Below are 19,670 nucleotides of genomic sequence, written 5' to 3'. Positions count from 1 at the left end.
CGAATGCAGACAAGTGTGAGTTCCACAAGGCAAAGTTAAAGATTTTTGGCCATATCTTTTCAGATGGGGGTATGACACCTGATTCTGCCAAAGTACAAGCCCTATCAAACGCTGATCCCCACAAGATGTTTCTATGATACTTCATTTCTTGGCATGGCAAATTACTGTTCAAGATACATACAAGACTTTGCTACCATAAGTGCTCCCTTACGAGAGCTTATGAAGAAAAATGTTTCATTCAAGTGGTCAAAAGATTGAGAGAGAAGTTTCAAGAAAATTCAACAAGACATTGAAACTGCTACTGAAATGGTATATTTAAATCCAAAGCTTCATACAGAGGTTGTTGTTGATGATAGCCCAATCAGGTTAGGCGCTGTCCTTGCACAGCACAGCAGACACTCCCATGCTCAAAGGCATATGGGGTATTCATCGTCCAGGAAAGGATCAAAACCCTGCTGACTACTTTTCCAGAGTATATATGAGTGTGTGTGTGTATATATAAATATATATATATAAACAAGACAGCTTAGTCTGTTGAAACGCGTTACCCCTTGTTAATTAAATTCACTTTGGCTTTAACCTGAGAGTGTGGATAATTCTTATTTCCTGTTGTGTGCGATTTGATCGATGGCACGCTCCGCCCCCATTCCGTGCCACGTGCCATGGGCCAGTGATCCCAGCAGGAGCATCGTTGTGTGAGATATATATACATATATAAATATATATATATATATATATTACCTACTGGCGGTCGCCAGTAGGTAGTTATAGTTAGGACCCTGTTTCCATAGGAAAACCGCAACATTCTATTTGGAATAACTTTGGCGCCGGTTGACGAATCCTCGCGAAATTTTCAAAACTAATGGGGCGCTACGCTCTGCTCCTACCCTGAAAGTCTCGGGGGGATTCGTTGAGCGGGGGCTGAGATAAAAGGGGGGTCCCAAAACGTGTTTTCCCCATGCATTTTTCCATAGGACCTTTAGTCCAAGCTACAGCCCGAACGGCTGAACAGAATTACTTGAAATTTGGCAGAGAGGTAGTCCTCAGGTCAAGGAAGTGCCTTTTGTAGGTTTGGTGTAAATCTGTTCAGTAGATTCTGAGAAAATAGCCTTTAAATCAATATATATATCTGAGCCAGCTTACGGTGCGCTTACGGTGCGCTTACCGTACGCGCACGCCGCCGTGCGCGAGCGCAATTCTGATTGGCTGTTAGATCTTAGTAAACATTAGAATCGGTCGAAACCAGGAAGCGGCGGCCGCCATTTTCTCTCTCGCACTCTGAGTGGGGGTTAAAAAACAAAGCCCAAAAACATGTAAAGGGGCTGTTTAGACAGCTCCTAAGCACCTAGCCATGTTGAGGGAGTCCTCAAAGATCCCCCAAGGCCAAAAACGGAATTTTAATTTTTTCGATAATTTCACCGATTACGCTTACCGTACGCGTACGGTAAAAATTTATAAAAAAAAAAATAATATCCATACTCTCCCCACCCCATGTGCAAATCGTGCCCGAAGGGCACCATTGTGCATGGCATATCACAGTAGTGAAAAATTAAAATATTACCTTTCACAACGAAGCGCATCATATGTCCTCCATGTGCGCACGGTGCGCGAAGCGCATCGTGCATACATGGCCCATCTAGCGTAACGTGGGCACGCGGTGCGCGTAGCGCACCGCGTGCCCACCGTGCGTGCACGGCACTAACTGCTTAAAGTGGGCGCGCGGTGCGCAAAGCGCACCGCGTGCTCACTGTGCGCGCACGGTGCGCAAAGCGCACCGTGCGCGCTCGGAACGAACTGCGTTAAGTGGGCGCGCACGCCACAAATGGCATAAAGTAACTTAGCATTTAAAAAACCGTACAAATTCACTGAAAAAACCATAGGTTTCACACACGTTATAGTTAGGAATTAGCATTTAAAAAACCTTGCAAATTCAGTGAAAAAACCATAGGTTTCACACATGTTATAGTTAGCTGGACATTTCACTCGTAAAAAACCAATGAAATTCCCCCGTTATAGTTAGTGCAGGCAACTATAACTCACGCGACCGCAATCCTCTGCTGATGACATATGTGTCTTTATGAAAAAAAAATATTTGTAATATATGTATAGCTAAAATTTAATGGAAGAAGACATGGGCAAATAAGTGTCTAAATACAGTATTGGCATCAGCAGAGGATTGAGGTCGCGTGAGTTATAGTTGCCTGCACTAACTATAACGGGGGAATTTCATTGGTTTTTTACGAGTGAAATGTCCAGCTAACTATAACATGTGTGAAACCTATGGTTTTTTCACTGAATATATATATATATATATATATATATATATATATATAAACCACCAGTTCCGGTAGAAGATCGGTCTGTCAACGGGCGGTGCGAGCAAGGAAACCGGAATTCCTAATTAATACGCTCCACACAGTCTCGTCGTGACGGGAAAGAAGCTCGGACTCCAAAGTTGTATGCAGTTACGTTTATTCACACAAGTGCAAAAACGACGCGTTTCGCCATTACGGCTTGGTCACGCTCGAATACACCGGAAATCATTATGGTACATATACACATTCATTAAAAGACGGACTACTACAACTGGAGGAACCTGATTTAACAGTCGCGGCCATCTTGTAACGGTGTAATGCGTAAAATACATTAGTCTCGAACCAGTGCAGATATCTACAGTGCAAGAATGACATCATGTTGGTACAATAATAATCAAGAACAAACTAAGTTCATGTAAATAATTCAATCATTAAATACAACTCGTGTGTCGCATGTGAAATTGTCACTTGCCAAAGTGGGCCCTGCCATAGAGTGGAGACCACCGTGTTAATTCAATAAAGTTGCATCCCACAATGCCGCCCAAGTGGGCTAACGAGCTAACTAGTAAACGTCTGAGGGTCAATAATACATAACAATGACCACATGTTACTGCAGGTAAAATTGTCACTTGCCCAAGTGGGCCCTGTCACAGACTGGAAAACACCGTGTAATTGTAAATTCAATAAAGGTGCATTTTGCAATACCGCCCAAGTGGGCTTACGAGCTTACTAGAAAACATCTGAGGGTCAACAACCCATTAGTGGTTCAAAACACAAATGACAGCCTCGATAAACAGATCCCGCCAAATACTTTGTTGAGTATAAAATTCCCTGTGATGAATGCATCATCCTTCAAACAAAATATTCATGTTGAATAAAGTTGTTACACCGTCTGAAATACAAACAGATATAAAATTCATAAAAACCTTGAAATTAACTGACTGGACAATATTCTTACATTATTCTTGCAAATGAATAGCTAATTCTTCGCTCATGTTAAGCCCTTTTGGGGCGAGGCTCTCAAAATCCACAATGTAACGGGATTCTAATTTCCTTAATGACAATTCTCTGTTGCCCCCTCTTATCCCCAAATCCACTGAGTCTATTACCACCATGCGTACCTTTGTTTCATCTTGAAAGTGTTGTTCCGAAAAATGTCTCGCTATGGGATACAATTTATTGTTGTTACGTATAGCCCGTAGGTGTTCTAACACACGTTTCTTGGCTGTATGTTTGGTACTCCCAACATACCATTTTGCGCATGGGCAAATTAGAACATATACACAATGTGTCGTGTTGCATGTCAGCTGTCTCCTGATGGTAAATTCCCTTCTAGAATTCGGTACCTGCAGTTTGTTGCAATCCACACTGTTCCTACATGCCTTGCACCTACGGCAACATTTGAAACCCACTTTATCTGGACTGCTGTCATTGGCCATATCCGTGATGTAATTATGGCTTAATACATCTCCCAGAGACCGTCCCTTTCTAAACGTAATCTGGGGATTACTACCAAGATCTTTTTTGAGGTGTTCGTCAGTAAGTAGCACATGCCAGTGTTTGCGAAATATATTCCTTACCTCAGTTGCTTGTCCTGAGAAGGTGGTAATGAATCGTACTTTTTCTTCCTTGATTTCTTTTGGTTTAGGGTAAATGAGTTCATTGCGAGTTTTAGTTTCTACTCTGGAGATTGCATCTTTCACAGTTTTAACACTGTAACCCCTCTCAATAAATCTTTGGCACATGGTTGTTTCTTCACTCTTATATGCAGCAACAGTACTACAATTCCTCCTGGCCCGTAGCAGTTCTCCATAGGGGATACTCCGCACCAGATTGTGTGGGTGACTGCTATTGGCATTGAGGATGCTATTGCCCGCAGTTTCCTTACGGAATAATCTCGACGTAAGTTGGTTGTCAATGACTTCCAAGCGGACATCTAAGAACTCCATTGAGTTCTTACTGATATTCTCCGTGAACTGTAAGTTGCAAGTATTGATATTCAATTTATTGATAAAGATCCGTACTGAATCTTCATCCCCACACCAGATAAAAAAGATGTCGTCAATGTATCGCAGCCACAGGGCAACGTTGTTAAATTCTTGCATGGTAGCCACCACCTGCTCCTCCCACCAGCCCATGAACAAGTTTGCGTAGCTGGGGGCAAAGCAGGCTGTGCCCTGTGACTGCTTGTAAATGGTGTCATTGAAAATGAAAAAGTTGTTTTTGAGACAAGTCTCAATCATTTCCAATATCATTTGGGAGTGGTGAAACAATGAGATGGATCTGGTCCTGAAATAGTGTTGAATGGCTAGTAGCCCCAAATCATGTTGTATACTAGTGTACAAACTACTGACGTCCAAAGAGACCAGAGTGTAGTCGGTCTCCCAATGTATGCCATCGATAATAGTCAGAAAATGAGTGGTGTCTCTTAAATAAGAGGGTAAAGCAACCACATATGGTCTGAGAAAATAATCAATGAATCTCGAGGTGTTCTCATATAATGACCCAATAGAGGACACTATTGGTCGTCCCGGCGGGTTCTGCATGTCCTTATGAATCTTCGGTAGAAGATACAAGATGGGTACTCTGGGATGTGCACAATAAAGATAGCTAAATTCCTCTTGTTCTAACAGTCCTCTATCTTTCCACCCAACCAGCATTTCTCTGTATGTAGTTTTGGATTTCAATACCTCTGCCATATTGGTCTTACAATAGCATTTCTCATCCTGTAGTTGTCTCAACCCCTCAAATAGATACTTCTTCCTATCCAAGACAACCACATTCCCACCTTTATCCGATTGGCGGATAACTATGCTGTGGTCTGCTTTGAGGTTATCTATGGATGTGATTTGTTTAGCTGTGAGATTTTTCATATTCCCTGATATTTTGTTATATCTCATTCTTTGTAAATCACTTAGTACACCTTTTTCAAATATATCGATTGCTTCACATTGTACATTAGGGAGAAACACAGATTTAGGTTTAAATTTGCTTACAGGGTTTTCATCTAGGTTCTCACCCCATGTATCCCACTCAGGCATAGACTGACTCTCATCGACATTTCCTGTCATGTTATGTAAAGCATGCAATAGTTCAATATCCGACATATTAAGATTACTTTCTTTGTGTTTGTCACTTACAGTTCCTTGTTGACGAGGTTTGGTATTATACCACTTCTTAAGCTTGAGTTTTCTTGAAAACAGGAATAGGTCAATGCGGGTTTGGGCGTAGTTCATATTGGATGATGGGCAAAAGGTCAGGCCAAGAGAGAGGGTCTTGATTTCTTCACTCGAAAGTGACCGTTGTGATAGATTGACAACTGTCATATTTGTTGAGGTTTCTTTCCCCTTGTTGTCATTCCCATTGGGGTTCTGTCTTCGTTTCCTCCTCCTCTTCTTGGCTTGTTTGTTCCTCTTATTCTTCCTTTGTTGCCTCTTCCTCGCCCCCTCTGAGTTCCACTGTCTTGTTGGAATTCTGTCCTGTTTTGATTCAGTAGCTGGAACTGTAATAAAAAATTGCTCGCTCTTGTTTGTGTATCATTGCTGGTTTCTGGATTAGTGCCGGATGTAGATGCATCCGATACGTTCCCATCCGAGACGTCGCTTTCACTAATTTCCTCCATAGTGCCCACATTGATAGAAGGGATTGACGTTATGCCTGTTTTCTTATCAAACATGTAATCATATTTCCTTTGAAAGGTTAATGTTCTTCCGGCTTGATAATCTTTATAATCACGAAGAAATTTCCTTTGTTTTTTCGCCGTTATTTCTTCCTCTAGTTTGTCCATCTTTTTATGAAGATTATTCAAATGATCTTCCAACGTCTCCTTTGTCATGATCTTGCTGATTTCCATTATCAGTTTGTCTATCTCTTGTAGTAGTTTTGCACGGTCCTTCAACGCATATTTTACCAATATGCGCATCATCGTTAATGAACATTCCGCAGAGTTGTTGGACCATTCCTCAAGCATGTTTGGATCTGGATCCTCATAGGTCGGAATGGTGAAAATTCTCAGTCCCCTAGGGACGCGTCCAACATCAATATATCTTTGTAGGGACTCAGCTTCCCACCATTTCGCCAGTTCCTTCTTGTGTAACTTCTCCAAATTGCCTAGTAATGTTTGCAAATTAATTTCTTGTGAGATGGTTGTAGAGGGGTTAGATGCATTAACTCCTGGGTTCGTTTGTGTGAAGAATAACTTGTCCGCAGTCTGCTTTCTCCGAGCCTCCAAAGCACTTGCCATCTCGTTTTGTTGGAAATCTGCATGCAATCAATGCGTGTCTAAAGGCGGCGTGATATGCAACTTAGACACGCTCCCTTGCCCTTCAGTGATGAAAATCTTAGTGGGGGCACTCTTAAAACGAAGGAAGTCCCCTGTGTTAGGTCTACGGCAACGCTCCAATGCGCGCCCTCCACCTTCACAGGAGCAGATCGAATCAATCAAAAGAGCACAAAACCCACTTTACTTTGTCGGTGTTACTGAAAACACCGTTCAGGATTGTTGTAACTTCCAATGCAGCAGCCTCGTCAGAATAGCCGCACAATGTCCGTAAACTCTGAAGGGGTCAGACCGTTCTCTTCAAATTCAAATAAACCACCAGTTCCGGTAGAAGATCGGTCTGTCAACGGGCGGTCCGAGCAAGGAAACCGGAATTCCTAATTAATACGCTCCACACAGTCTCGTCGTGACGGGAAAGAAGCTCGGACTCCAAAGTTGTATGCAGTTACGTTTATTCACACAAGTGCAAAAACGACGCGTTTCGCCATTACGGCTTGGTCACGCTCGAATACACCGGAAATCATTATGGTACATATACACATTCATTAAAAGACGGACTACTACAACTGGAGGAACCTGATTTAACAGTCGCGGCCATCTTGTAACGGTGTAATGCGTAAAATACATTAGTCTCGAACCAGTGCAGATATCTACAGTGCAAGAATGACATCATGTTGGTACAATAATAATCAAGAACAAACTAAGTTCATGTAAATAATTCAATCATTAAATAAAACTCGTGTGTCGCATGTGAAATTGTCACTTGCCAAAGTGGGCCCTGCCATAGAGTGGAGACCACCGTGTTAATTCAATAAAGTTGCATCCCACAATGCCGCCCAAGTGGGCTAACGAGCTAACTAGTAAACGTCTGAGGGTCAATAATACATAACAATGACCACATGTTACTGCAGGTAAAATTGTCACTTGCCCAAGTGGGCCCTGTCACAGACTGGAAAACACCGTGTAATTGTAAATTCAATAAAGGTGCATTTTGCAATACCGTTGCAAAATGCAAATGAAGGTAATATATATATATATATATATATATATATATATATATATATATATATATATATATATATATAATTACCTACTGGCGGTCGCCAGTAGGTAGTTATAGTTAGGACCCCTTTTCCATAGGAAAACCGCAACATTCTATTTGGAATAACTTTGGCGCCGGTCGACGAATCCTCGCGAAATTTTCAAAACTAATGGGGCGCTACACTCCGCTCCTACCCTGAAAGTCTCGGGGGGATTCGTCAAGCGGGGGCTGAGAAAAAAGGGGGGTCCCAAAACGCGTTTTTCCCATGCATTTTTCCATAGGACCTTTAGACACAGCTACAGCCCGAACGGCTGAACAGAGTTACTTGAAATTTGGCAGAGAGGTAGTCCTCAGGTCAAGGAAGTGCCTTTTGTAGGTCTGGTGTAAATCTGTTCAGTAGTTCCTGAGAAAATAGCATTTAAATCAATATATATATCTGAGCCAGCTTACGGTGCGCTTACCGTGCGCTTACGGTAAGCTTACCGTACGCGTACGGTGACGTGCGCAAGCGCGATTCTGATTGGCTGTTAGATCTTAGTAAACATTCGAATCGGTCGAAACCAGGAAGCGGCGGCCGCCATTTTGTGTGTTTCACACAGAAAAAAAAGGGTGATAACTTAAAAAGGGGGCAAGGAAGAGAGTTACAGACCCCCTAACATTTGAAAGGGGGTCAAAGAAGGACAGAAAAGTACAAAAAAAACATTTATTAATTTTAAAAAAAAATCGCGGGGTACGCATACGGTAAGCTTACGGTAAGCTTACCGTACGCGTACGGTAGAAAAAAAAAATAAAAAAAGAAATAAAATTGAGATTTAAGTGTTTAGATATTAGGGGGCTCTAAAAAGAGCCGTTGTGTTTATGAAGTGATTTGATTTTTTAGTGGTACCTACAAGTAAGTACCGATGCAGAGTCTAAGGTTCAAGAGGAAGACTCTGTTCCCTTCATCAGTGAAGTGTTCACCATCTCCTCTATAAATGTCTTGCATGTCGTAACGCAAGTTGTTGTGGTAAATGGAACCCATACCATAGTCTCGGAGGAAAGCAGAAACAGATTTGTTGACGTGCTTTCTTGTTTTGTCAATCTGCGGACAAAAATGATTGGACCAGTTCCATTTTTGCCTTTGGCATATGTTAGAATACACAAAGGCAGTTTTAGGGAAAAGTGAAAACAGTTGTGCAAAGGTTTCCTTCATAAGCATTTCCAGACCTACCCCAGTCAAAGTGCCTAGGTCATTGCCACCACAGTGCACTATTATGAGGTCAGGGTGTTGGATTTGCATGAAGGATTTCACCAATGGCATCAATTGGTGCCACTTTAACCCTCTCTGACCAATCCATTTAATGTCTACATTGGCAAAGCAAGGTCTCTCACCATACCTGTTTTCTCTGCATACTTTTCACTCCAGAAGACATAGCTGTGCCCTACAATCCACACTGTGAACATCTTCAAAGGAGAACTGGATGCACTCAGGAGGTGTATTTCAGTAGAATGGGAAAAAGAAATGAAAGACAGTTTGGAAATGGAGGCATACATATTTTTTTAAAATAAAAAGAACTGATTGGCTGTTTCATACCATTCTACACTAAAATCTAGGCTGTATGTGTCAATTTATAGAAGCATGTTTTGTATTGGTACAGAAAAATGTGTTACCAAAGAACAGTACTATGGATTTGCTGTTAGGTTTGAAAAGTCAAGCACTCCTGCTCTTTGGAAATGAAACATTGTGTGGTGAACTTCTGACCTAACTCTACACAGCAGTGTTTCAAGAGCTGTTGCTATGGTAGCAGGCAGAAGTCAAGTTGGGGGAAGGGTACTAGGCTGAAGTCAAGTTGGGGGAAGGGTACTTTTGGAAAAGGGTTGGTTTTCAACCAATAGAAATGTGTGATTACATTTGAAAAAAGGGGGAAGCACTGAGATTTGAAATTAACATGTATATGTGTGGAAAAAGAGAGGGAAACATTGCCATTATCTGGTTCTGCTGAGAGGAGAGAGGTGCACAGAACAGAGATCCTGGCTCTGATAATCTGCTGTTTGAGTGCCACATTTCATTCACAACTAACTAATTTTAAAGGTGAGTTATGAGTTTGAGAGGGGATGTATATGGTAAAATAAGAAATGAATAATAGAATTGGAATTCCTTTTGTTGAAGTTGTGTTTATCGTTTTGTGTTTTGGGAGAAATTTAAATGTGAGGAACATGTAAAATAATATGGACTATGTTTTCACCATAAAATAAGGTGTATTGTTATAAATGAGGAATACTTTTAGGGTTTGAGGTTGCACTCAGTAATGCAAATACATTCAGCATCACTAAGGCTGGTTGCCCTTGCTGGAGTGTAGTCAGTCACCCAGGTTACGCATGTTTCTGGTCTGAAAAAGCTGTTTGGACATGTGCTTTTTTAAGAATCTGAAAAGTGGATTAAAAATGTGTCAGACTGAAAAAGTACTTATCACTTGCAAAAAAAAGAGTAGTAAGTGTGCTTTCAAATTGGCAAAGAAATTTCGTTTTCTGACTAATATGAAACCATGACTCTGTGTGCAAAGAGGAATTATAGACAGAGATTTATTGCGTATTACTCTGGTAATTTTACAGTTGCATTAGTAGGAAAGGGGGAGCTATTTTTTCTGCAGAAGCAAACTCTTAGCACACACCCAGCTGCTTATCTTGTGGAATCATGTAAAGTATTCACAACCAAGTGGGGTTTGAGGTTGCAGTCAGTAATGCAAATACATTCAGCATCACTAAGGCTGGTTGCCCTTGCTGGAGTGTAGTCAGTCACCCAGGTTACACATGTTTCTGGTCTGAAAAAGCTGTTTGGACATGTGCTTTTTTAAGAATCTGAAAAGTGGTTTAAAAATGTGTCAGACTGTAAAAGTACTTATCACTTGCAAAAAAAAAAGAGTAGTAAGTGTGCTTTCAAATTGGCAAAGAAATTTCGTTTTCTGACTAATATGAAACCATGACTCTGTGTGCAAAGAGGAATTATAGACAGAGATTTTGTTATATCCTGGCTTTGTATTTATGCATGTGATCTCCCACTCAGCCAGTGGAATGTTCAGTTTATGAGGTATCACAGAATGTTGGGTGCCAGCGAGTCAGTTGGGAAGGGCTGAGCAAGAGACAAGCTGCTCCTGGTGGGGTTTACCTTGGGCCTACTATTGGTCTTTGTACTGGTCTTGACTACTGGTTATGTATTGATCTGGATTGCCTGGAACTAACTACCAATAAACATCCTAAGATCCTCCAAACGTCTGGACTCAGTCACTACAATTTTTGGCGACGATTTTCTTAAAGAACCTACAACTTCAACCTTGTCAAGCTTCAAGTAACCACTTCAGCAAAATTCAACAGCATCTAACTGGCACCTATCTCAACTCACATTCGTAACCCCACCAGTGACCCCCATCGGTCGCCCTCAACGCATTGTGCCGGTTCAAATCAGTTAACAGCTACTGCCTTTACTTGAAGCATCTCAAGCTCCTGCCTCTACTTGTAGCATCTCAAGTTCCTACCTCTACTGTTAAAAGGTCTGTCTTCCAACGCAAGCTGCATCTCAAATGGTCTGTCTGTTTCAACTGCAGCCCAACAACGTCTCTACAAGTAACAGCAAGCGTGTGAAAAGCTCTGTTCTTTTAAAGCATCCAGCACAGAAGTTACTCTGTTCAACTGCTGCCCAACACTTCCTACAAACAAGCGAACTGTATGCGTGAACTGTATGCGTTTTTCAAGCTAGCCTGCAAGCTCTATCTACAGCGTTTCAAAACAATTTTTCATTCAATTTGCCTACAGTTGTTATTCAAGTGTGCATCCTTATCTTTTCTTAGAGCCTCGATTACAGCACCTAGACGTAGTCGGCCTGATCACCCGGCTATTTGTCTCTATGTGTTTTGGATTTCAAGGGGACATTGCACTTTCATTTATCGACTGCGTTTGTCGAAGGGCAGTTTCACACTGAGGATCTGGCCATGCTATTCTTAACGTGAGTACTGGTACATCTTTGATTAAGCTTATTCGCATATGTCAGGGCAAAAACTATTTGTTTTTCTGAGTCCGTATTTTTTTATATATTTTTAAGCCCTGAGGTGGATCTTCGCTACTCTACAGTTTAACGCGAGCGCATCCTTCAAATTTAAAATATATGCGCGCGTTCCTTACCTACGAGTGTCGCGTGCTGGCAGTGAGTCTTCATTTCCTCTGCTCTCTGTGACGCTTGTCGGAGTTCTGCTGCTGATTCACGTCTAAGTGCGCCAGCGTGCCCTGAGCCACCCGGGATTGCATGAAAAATCGTGCCGCCATCTTTGAATTGGCGTGAACATTCGATCCACCTTCAATGCATCTCGATCTTCATTTCTTTGTGGGACATTGCCAACCACGTTTTTTTTTATTTATGAACTTTATTGTACATGTCACTAGAGTTGAACGCTGGCTCACAGACAACCATCTCGTACTTCGTGTCAACTTTGAAAGACGTCCTCCGATTTATCAGTCCTCCCGTTCAATTCACCACACATTTGACACCGGCTTATGTTTTGTAGTCCGGAGTCATCCCCTCGTGGTCAGAGAACTCTCGCATTAAGGTTGGGGACACTTTTATTTTTTTTCAGCTAAGACTAATACCTTACGTTGGAAAAGCTTTTAATTGTCATTGTGTCTCGAGTGCAGTTTTGGTTTCTCCAACTTCAACCTGATTCTTATACTACCATGCCATCTAGTGGCCATCTATCTCGTGTGGAGCAGCTTTTTCTCATTTTCTGTTTGAACACTTGTTGGTTTGAATTCCATCTGTTATCTTTCGTTTTATGTAAAATCACGCATGGCATTTCAAAAAAGTTTGTAATGGGAAAAGTTTGTAGTTTATTCTATGTTGATGTTTTCCGCAGCTACGTGGTTTCTTGTACAGTGCACAATGTTTTTGAATTTAATGTGATGCATAAGTTTGCTTATTCAGTGCACATTTTACCCTACGCAGGGTGTCTAAGTTTTTTTTTCTTTTGTTAATCACGCAGTGCAAAAGTCTGTTCCTCATCACAACGTCTCGCAATGGGTTCTGAGTCCCGTCTCAACCTGTTTGCCTCTACATGAGGTGTTTCAAGAGGGTTACATTCCCATCTTCTATAGTGCACAACGTGTCTACCTCTGCATGAGGTGTTTTAAATGGGTTACATTCCCATTTAGTGCACAACAAATGACCTCCACTCGAGGTGAGCAATGTGGGTTATAGTCCTATCATTGCAGTGTATGACATTTAACCTCTAGATGAGATATGTCGTTTTTCTCAACAGTGCACAACATTTTTTAGTTTTACCCTTTGGTTCACAACAGTGCACAATATATATATTTTTAGGTGGTGTGTTTATTGGGTTTTATGCTCATCTGTTTAGTGCACAGTCTGCACCTGTTCACCACCTGTTTATTTTGTTAAGTTACCTTCACAGGGTATGTGGTCTGAATACCATCTGTTGTTTTTCTCAAATTTAATGTGCTTTGATTACAAATTTTCAATTGGTATTCAACATCTATATTCTTGTTTTTGAAATTGTTATTTAATGGGAAGTGTGAGTGATTCATTTGTTTATCTTCTCACTTTTTCCTGTTATACCCCAGTTTTCCTTGTGATTTCTTTTACTGATGTCATTTGTGGATTCTGGATTCTTTCGTTCTGTGTTTTTCTCTGTTTTTCTTTAATGGGGTACATTCTTTCGTTGACTGGAAGTTTTCTTCTCCTTCTATCTGTTAGCGTCTGATATTGATTGTCTCTTTTTATACATGCCTGGCCAGCAAGTGTATCTTGGGGTAGTCATTGATGTTTTCTCTTATTGTTTCTATGATTGTGCTAGAAGGGAGGATGGTCTTCTCACTTTTGTCATTTTCTTCTGTTTTTTCGTTGGTGTACAGTGTTTCCGACTTACTCTTTGTCTTTCTTCTTTACTTTATCTTTTCACTTGCAGCAATATATTTGTTTTATATGGAAGAAAAGGGGATATGTTATATCCTGGCTTTGTATTTATGCATGTGATCTCCCACTCAGCCAGTGGAATGTTCAGTTTATGAGGTATCACAGAATGTTGGGTGCCAGCGAGTCAGTTGGGAAGGGCTGAGCAAGAGACAAGCTGCTCCTGGTGGGGTTTACCTTGGGCCTACTATTGGTCTTTGTACTGGTCTTGACTACTGGTTATGTATTGATCTGGATTGCCTGGAACTAACTACCAATAAACATCCTAAGATCCTCCAAACGTCTGGACTCAGTCACTACAGATTTATTGCGTATTACTCTGGTAATTTTACAGTTGCATTAGTAGGAAAGGGGGAGCTATTTTTTCTGCAGAAGCAGACTCTTAGCACACACCCAGCTGCTTATCTTGTGGAATCATGCATAGTATTCACAACCGAGTGGGGTTTGAGGTTGCAGTCAGTAATGCAAATACATTCAGCATCACTAAGGCTGGTTGCCCTTGCTGGAGTGTAGTCAGTCACCCAGGTTACACATGTTTCTGGTCTCAAAAAGCTGTTTGGACATGTGCTTTTTTAAGAATCTGAAAAGTGGATTAAAAATGTGTCAGACTGTAAAAGTACTTATCACTTGCAAAAAAAAAAGAGTAGTAAGTGTGCTTTCAAATTGGCAAAGAAATTTCGTTTTCTGACTAATATGATACCATGACTCTGTGTGCAAAGAGGAATTATAGACAGAGATTTATTGCGTATTACTCAGGTAATTTTACATTTGCATTAGATGGAAAGGGGGAGCTATTTTTTCTGCAGAAGCAGACTCTTAGCACACACCCAGCTGCTTATCCTGTGGAATCATGCACAGTATTCACAACTGAGTGGGGTTTGAGGTTGCAGTCAGTAATGCAAATACATTCAGCATCACTAAGGCTGGTTGCCCTTGCTGGAGTGTAGTCAGTTACCTAGGGTACAGATGTTGCTGGTCTCAAAAAGCTGTTTGGACATGTGCTTTTTTCAGAATCTGAAAAGTGGATTCAAAATGTGTCAGACTGTAAAAGTACTTATCACTTGCCAAAAAAACAGTAGGAAGTGTGCTCTCAAATTGGCTAAGAAATTTCGTTTTCTGCCTAATTTCAAACCATGACTCAGTGTGCACACAGGAATTGTTTTTAGATATTTAATTTGTGATGGTGTTATTGTGATTTTCACTTGTAGGAAAGGGGTACATAGTATTTTAAGATTTGAAAAGATCATAAAAAATGTAGTAATATATTTAAATAAACTAAAGGATTTTTTTTTAGTTTTTTTCAGGTATTGCTGAAGAGCAGTGAACAAAATTTAAGATGCCTACAAAATCCAGACTAAGGAAAAACCACAAAAAAAAACTATATTTGAAGACAACTGGAGGACCTAAGTTAGTTGGAGATGCTCAAGTTGGGAAAAAGAGAAAGTCTTCTGGTAAGCAGACAAAAGATTTTTTAAGCAATATCTTCAAAAAAAGGAAAAATGTACAAAATGTCTGTACTGGAAAGAATGTTTTAAATAGAAAACAACAGGAAAAAATTGAGCATTTAGTTAATGCAAATACACCTTCAGAAACAATAAAGATTAACTTAAAAAGAAAAACAGCGTTTAAAGAGATTCGTAGAAAAATGTTTCAGAGAAGAGTTATGTCCAATTTGATAAAGGATGTGAAGAAATATAAGAATAAGGCTAAATTTTATAAGAGAAAAAAGAAATTGAAGCCATTGCAGCAAAGGCATTAGTATTAAAAAGGAAACTATTCATTTTAATTTTGAACAGGATGCGTACATTAGATAAAATGGTCAATGTACTGAAATCACAAAGCAAAAGGAAAAGACTAGTGAAAAGAACAAACTTTTGTAAAATTTTTTTAGGTGAATGGATGCATAGTTCAAGTAGTGAACCTTTTTTTAATGAAGAGAGTTATTTTCAAACTAATAGTTTGCTGCATGCAGTTGACACCAGAGGTCGTGCTTATGAAGTGAAAAATGGTTGTATAATGGAGAAGGAGAAAATGGTTCCAAGAGATGAGGTACAAGTGATGGCGGATGAGGCTATGGGGAGACGTCCTAAAGCCCCAGTGTACACTTGGAATTGTAGTAGTATTTGCACTGTGCGTCAGGAATCTATTGATAAATTTCGTGAGTTTCTAAGAGAATATAGTAAAAAAAAGTGTAAAACAGAAGATTAAGGTGCTTCAAAGTCTAGATCCATGCAGAGTGAGAGAGAATACTGGTTTGCAGGGACATTCTCTGGCTTGTCTATCTAGAAAAGTGTGTAAAAGTGTTTTTCATCATTTTAGGATGCTGGCTGTTCATCATACTGAAATGAGAAAGTTTGTGAGACGGTTGTATTTTGCTAAAAGTCCAGCAATAAAGTTAGATGAATTGAATAGGGCTCTGTTCCGTGGATCGGTATCAGATGTAGAGAAGGTTACTGATGAAATTCAGTTTTGTTACTTTGGTCCTGAACAAGACAGTGCAGAAAAGGACACAGTAAATGAGGAAGAAGTGGAAGAGAATGTAGAACCCTCTGTAAGTAAGACATGTAATGATCACATAACAAAATTTGCAATAATCTCTAATGAAAGACCAAATATTACTTGTATTTGTTGCCGCAGAACTCATTATAGAAAACAAACCAGGAATGTTGATCTCTACAGAAAAAGTGAAAATGAAGATAATTATAAGTGGAAGGATTTTGCCACATATATATTTCTTGAAAATTGTTTTGAATTGGGTGAAGATCAGCGTATTTGTAAATACTGTTACAACAAGTTAGAGGAAAATAGAATGCCAACCAGAGCTGTACATAATAATTTAGAATTGGATGCTATTCCTGCTGAACTGTCTGAATTAAATACATATGAGTCTATACTTATTCAATGTGTTCATCCGTTCCAGACCATAGTACGTATGGAGCCCAAAACTGGTAAATTACCTCCTTCAGATTTACTGAGAGGTTTAAAAGGTAGAGTGGTGTATTTGCCTTTGGATTTGAAAAAAAATATGGAAACTATTGATGCAGATACTTTGGAAACTGAACCGTTAGTTATTCTGGTTAATGGTGTACCTACAAAGAATAAGAAGATTTGGCAGGAGCTGGTAGATGTACGGAAAGTACAAAGAGCAAATTTGTATTTGAAAAGGAATAACAAATGGTATGAATCAATTTATATAGAAGAAGAAGAAGAAGATTTACAAGAAGACACAGAAACACCAACTGGACAAATTGAAAAAGTGGACAAGTCAAAGGAAGAAGAAATTTATGAACATTTTAGCATACATCCTCTTCATTCAAAAGAAGTTATGGGAGACAATATTGATCTGTTTCAGATGAAGAAAGCAAAAGGAACTCCCGTGAGCGTATGGGAGGAGAGCTTGGAAGCTCGATGTTTTCCCCAGCTGTTTCCTACAGGAAAAGGAGGACGATACGACGAACGTCCAGAACAGATTCCAGCTTCTGAGTATCGAACTACAAGACTATATGCAGAAGATCCCAGATTTCGACAAAGTATTCCTTATTTGTTCCATCTTTTATTTGAAAGCGACTTGTCTGCATTATCATATGCAGTAAATCACATTTTAAAAAGTGGAGTACATTTACAAAATGTGTCTGCTAAGGATTTTATGGAGAAAGTGGAGCACCGAGATGATCATTTGGAAACACAACTGATCAATCTGATGGCTTGTCAGCGTGGGACAAATGAATATTGGTACCGACGCCATGGTGAATTAAAATGCATGTTACGGAATTTAGGAACACCAACATGGTTCCTTACCCTAAGCTGTGCTGAGTACGCTTGGGATGATCTTCTGGATTTTCTACGAGAGGCAAATTCAAACATTAAAAACATCGAATACAAGACAGCAGGAGAACTGTGCTCATTGGATCCGGTTAATGTTTGCAGATATTTCAATCATAGATTTGAGGCTATGATGTCCTTCATCTGCAATAAAAAAAATCCACCTCTTGGAGAAGTAGTGGATTTCTTTTGGAGAAAAGAGTACCAGGCAAGAGGTGCTCCTCATATTCATATGCTGTTGTGGATCAAGGATGCCCCAAAGTTTGGAACAGATACTGATGAAGCAGTGTTATCTTTCATTGAAGAATATGCAACATGTGCTATACCAAAAAGCACAGAAGAGAAAAAGTTAAAGGAGCAAGTTTTACGTTTCCAAAGTCATCGGTGTGGAAAATACTGTCGACGGAAATACAAGAGCAAAGATAAATACTACACTAAATGTCGATTTGGATTTCCTAGACCTGTTCTTTCAAATGGAAGAGTAAACAGTTTTATGTCATCTGTAAGACATACTATTACAAGAAAATCTCCTAAGAATACCTACAACCTTAAAAGAAAAGAAGAATCAAAAAATATAAATGACTACAACCCAGTCATTTTATCCATGTGGAATGCTAACATGGATATACAGTATGTAGCTGACAATTCCATTGCTGTTGCTCGAAATGTAATGTCTTACATTACTAAATCAGAAAAAACTGAATTGAAAGAAATGTGGGAAGAGATTTCTCACGAGAAGACTGTCAGTAAGAAGCTGTACAGTTTCAGTTTAAAGATGTTATCGCATCGAGAAATTGGATCCTACGAATGTTCAGATAGGTTATCTTCTGCAAGTCTCTACTCGAAATCAAGAAGAATAATTTGGGCAAGTTTAGGCCTTGCAGCAATGAGAAATCGGGTTCTGAAATCTGTTGGAGAAATTGAATATTTGGCCGAGAATGACCCAGAAAGTACAGATATTTTGAAATCAAACATGTTGGACACATATTATCCTAAGAGAAGTCTTCATCTAGAGAACATGTGTCTCTATGAAGTGCTGCAGAACTACATTTATTCACGGAAAGCCACAGAAGACATCAACAATGGAAAATATAAAGTCATTGGTGAGGAAGGATGTTTGGTGAAGCAAACAAAAGGAAGTTTGATAAATCACAGGAAGCTAAGTTGCGACACTACTGACAAAAAGGAATTTTACTACTTGGCTCTTTTACAGCTGTTTAAACCATGGCGTACAGAGGATGAACTACTGGGAGAATTTCAAAGCTATGAAGATTCATTTAATGCTTGCAAAGACAGCATAGAATGTAGTACATTCACAAATTATGTGCAAATGTTAAATGAAGAAATTGAACAGGAAACTACAATTGCAGCTGAAGTAGCTAGAGACAGTTCTCAAGACAGCCAAAGTTCAGGAACACTCAGTCAAGATCCCCTAGGACAACCAATCGTTGAAAATGAAGCTGCAATAGCCATGAATGAAGTGGAAACGGCTATGAATCAAGCTCAAGAAGAATTCATAGACTTACCAAATTTGGAAAGACAACTGAATGAAGAGCAGCAACAAATTTATGAAGAGATCAGAAACAAAATTGATCACGGATTACTACATGAAAAAAAAGAGTGCTCATGCACATCATTTCATCCAATCAGGATGAATGTAAGCGGACAAGCTGGAACTGGGAAAAGTTTCTTAATAAAAGTCATCAGAAGCTACCTACAGCAAATAACGGATTCAACTTTGTCTTGTGTGGTTACTGCTCCAACTGGGTTAGCAGCATATAACATAAAAGGAATCACCTTACATCGTTTGCTAATGTTACCAGTGGAGCATGAGAACAAAATACAATACCACAAGCTAACTGGAGAAGCCTGCTTGGAAGTTTCAAGAGTATTGAAGAAGATGCAAGTTCTCATTATTGATGAGGTGAGCATGGTATCAAACTTAATGCTTGCCTTTGTGCATTTAAGAATGCAGCAAATTCTAAGGACAGACTATGACGTGTTATTTGGAGGAAAACATGTCATAGTTTTTGGGGATCTTCTACAGCTTACTCCAGTTAAAGGACAACCAGTGTTTAATACTGTGACACATGAAGACACAAAAAAGTCATTGGGAAGCATTGGTAATGCAAATATTTGGTCCTTCTTTGAGTACAAGGAACTTACTACTAATATGAGGCAAGCAAACGATGAAGAATATGGAAGTATTCTGAAAGATATCAGAATTGGACTACTCACTGAAGCTGGCACAAAAGCATT

The sequence above is a fragment of the Triturus cristatus genome, chromosome 1_2 (assembly GCF_964204655.1).
Source record: "Triturus cristatus chromosome 1_2, aTriCri1.1, whole genome shotgun sequence".
Classification (NCBI taxonomy): Eukaryota; Metazoa; Chordata; class Amphibia; order Caudata; family Salamandridae; genus Triturus; species Triturus cristatus.
The sequence above is the reverse complement of the archived record's forward strand: the minus strand, read 5'-3'. Positions refer to the sequence as shown.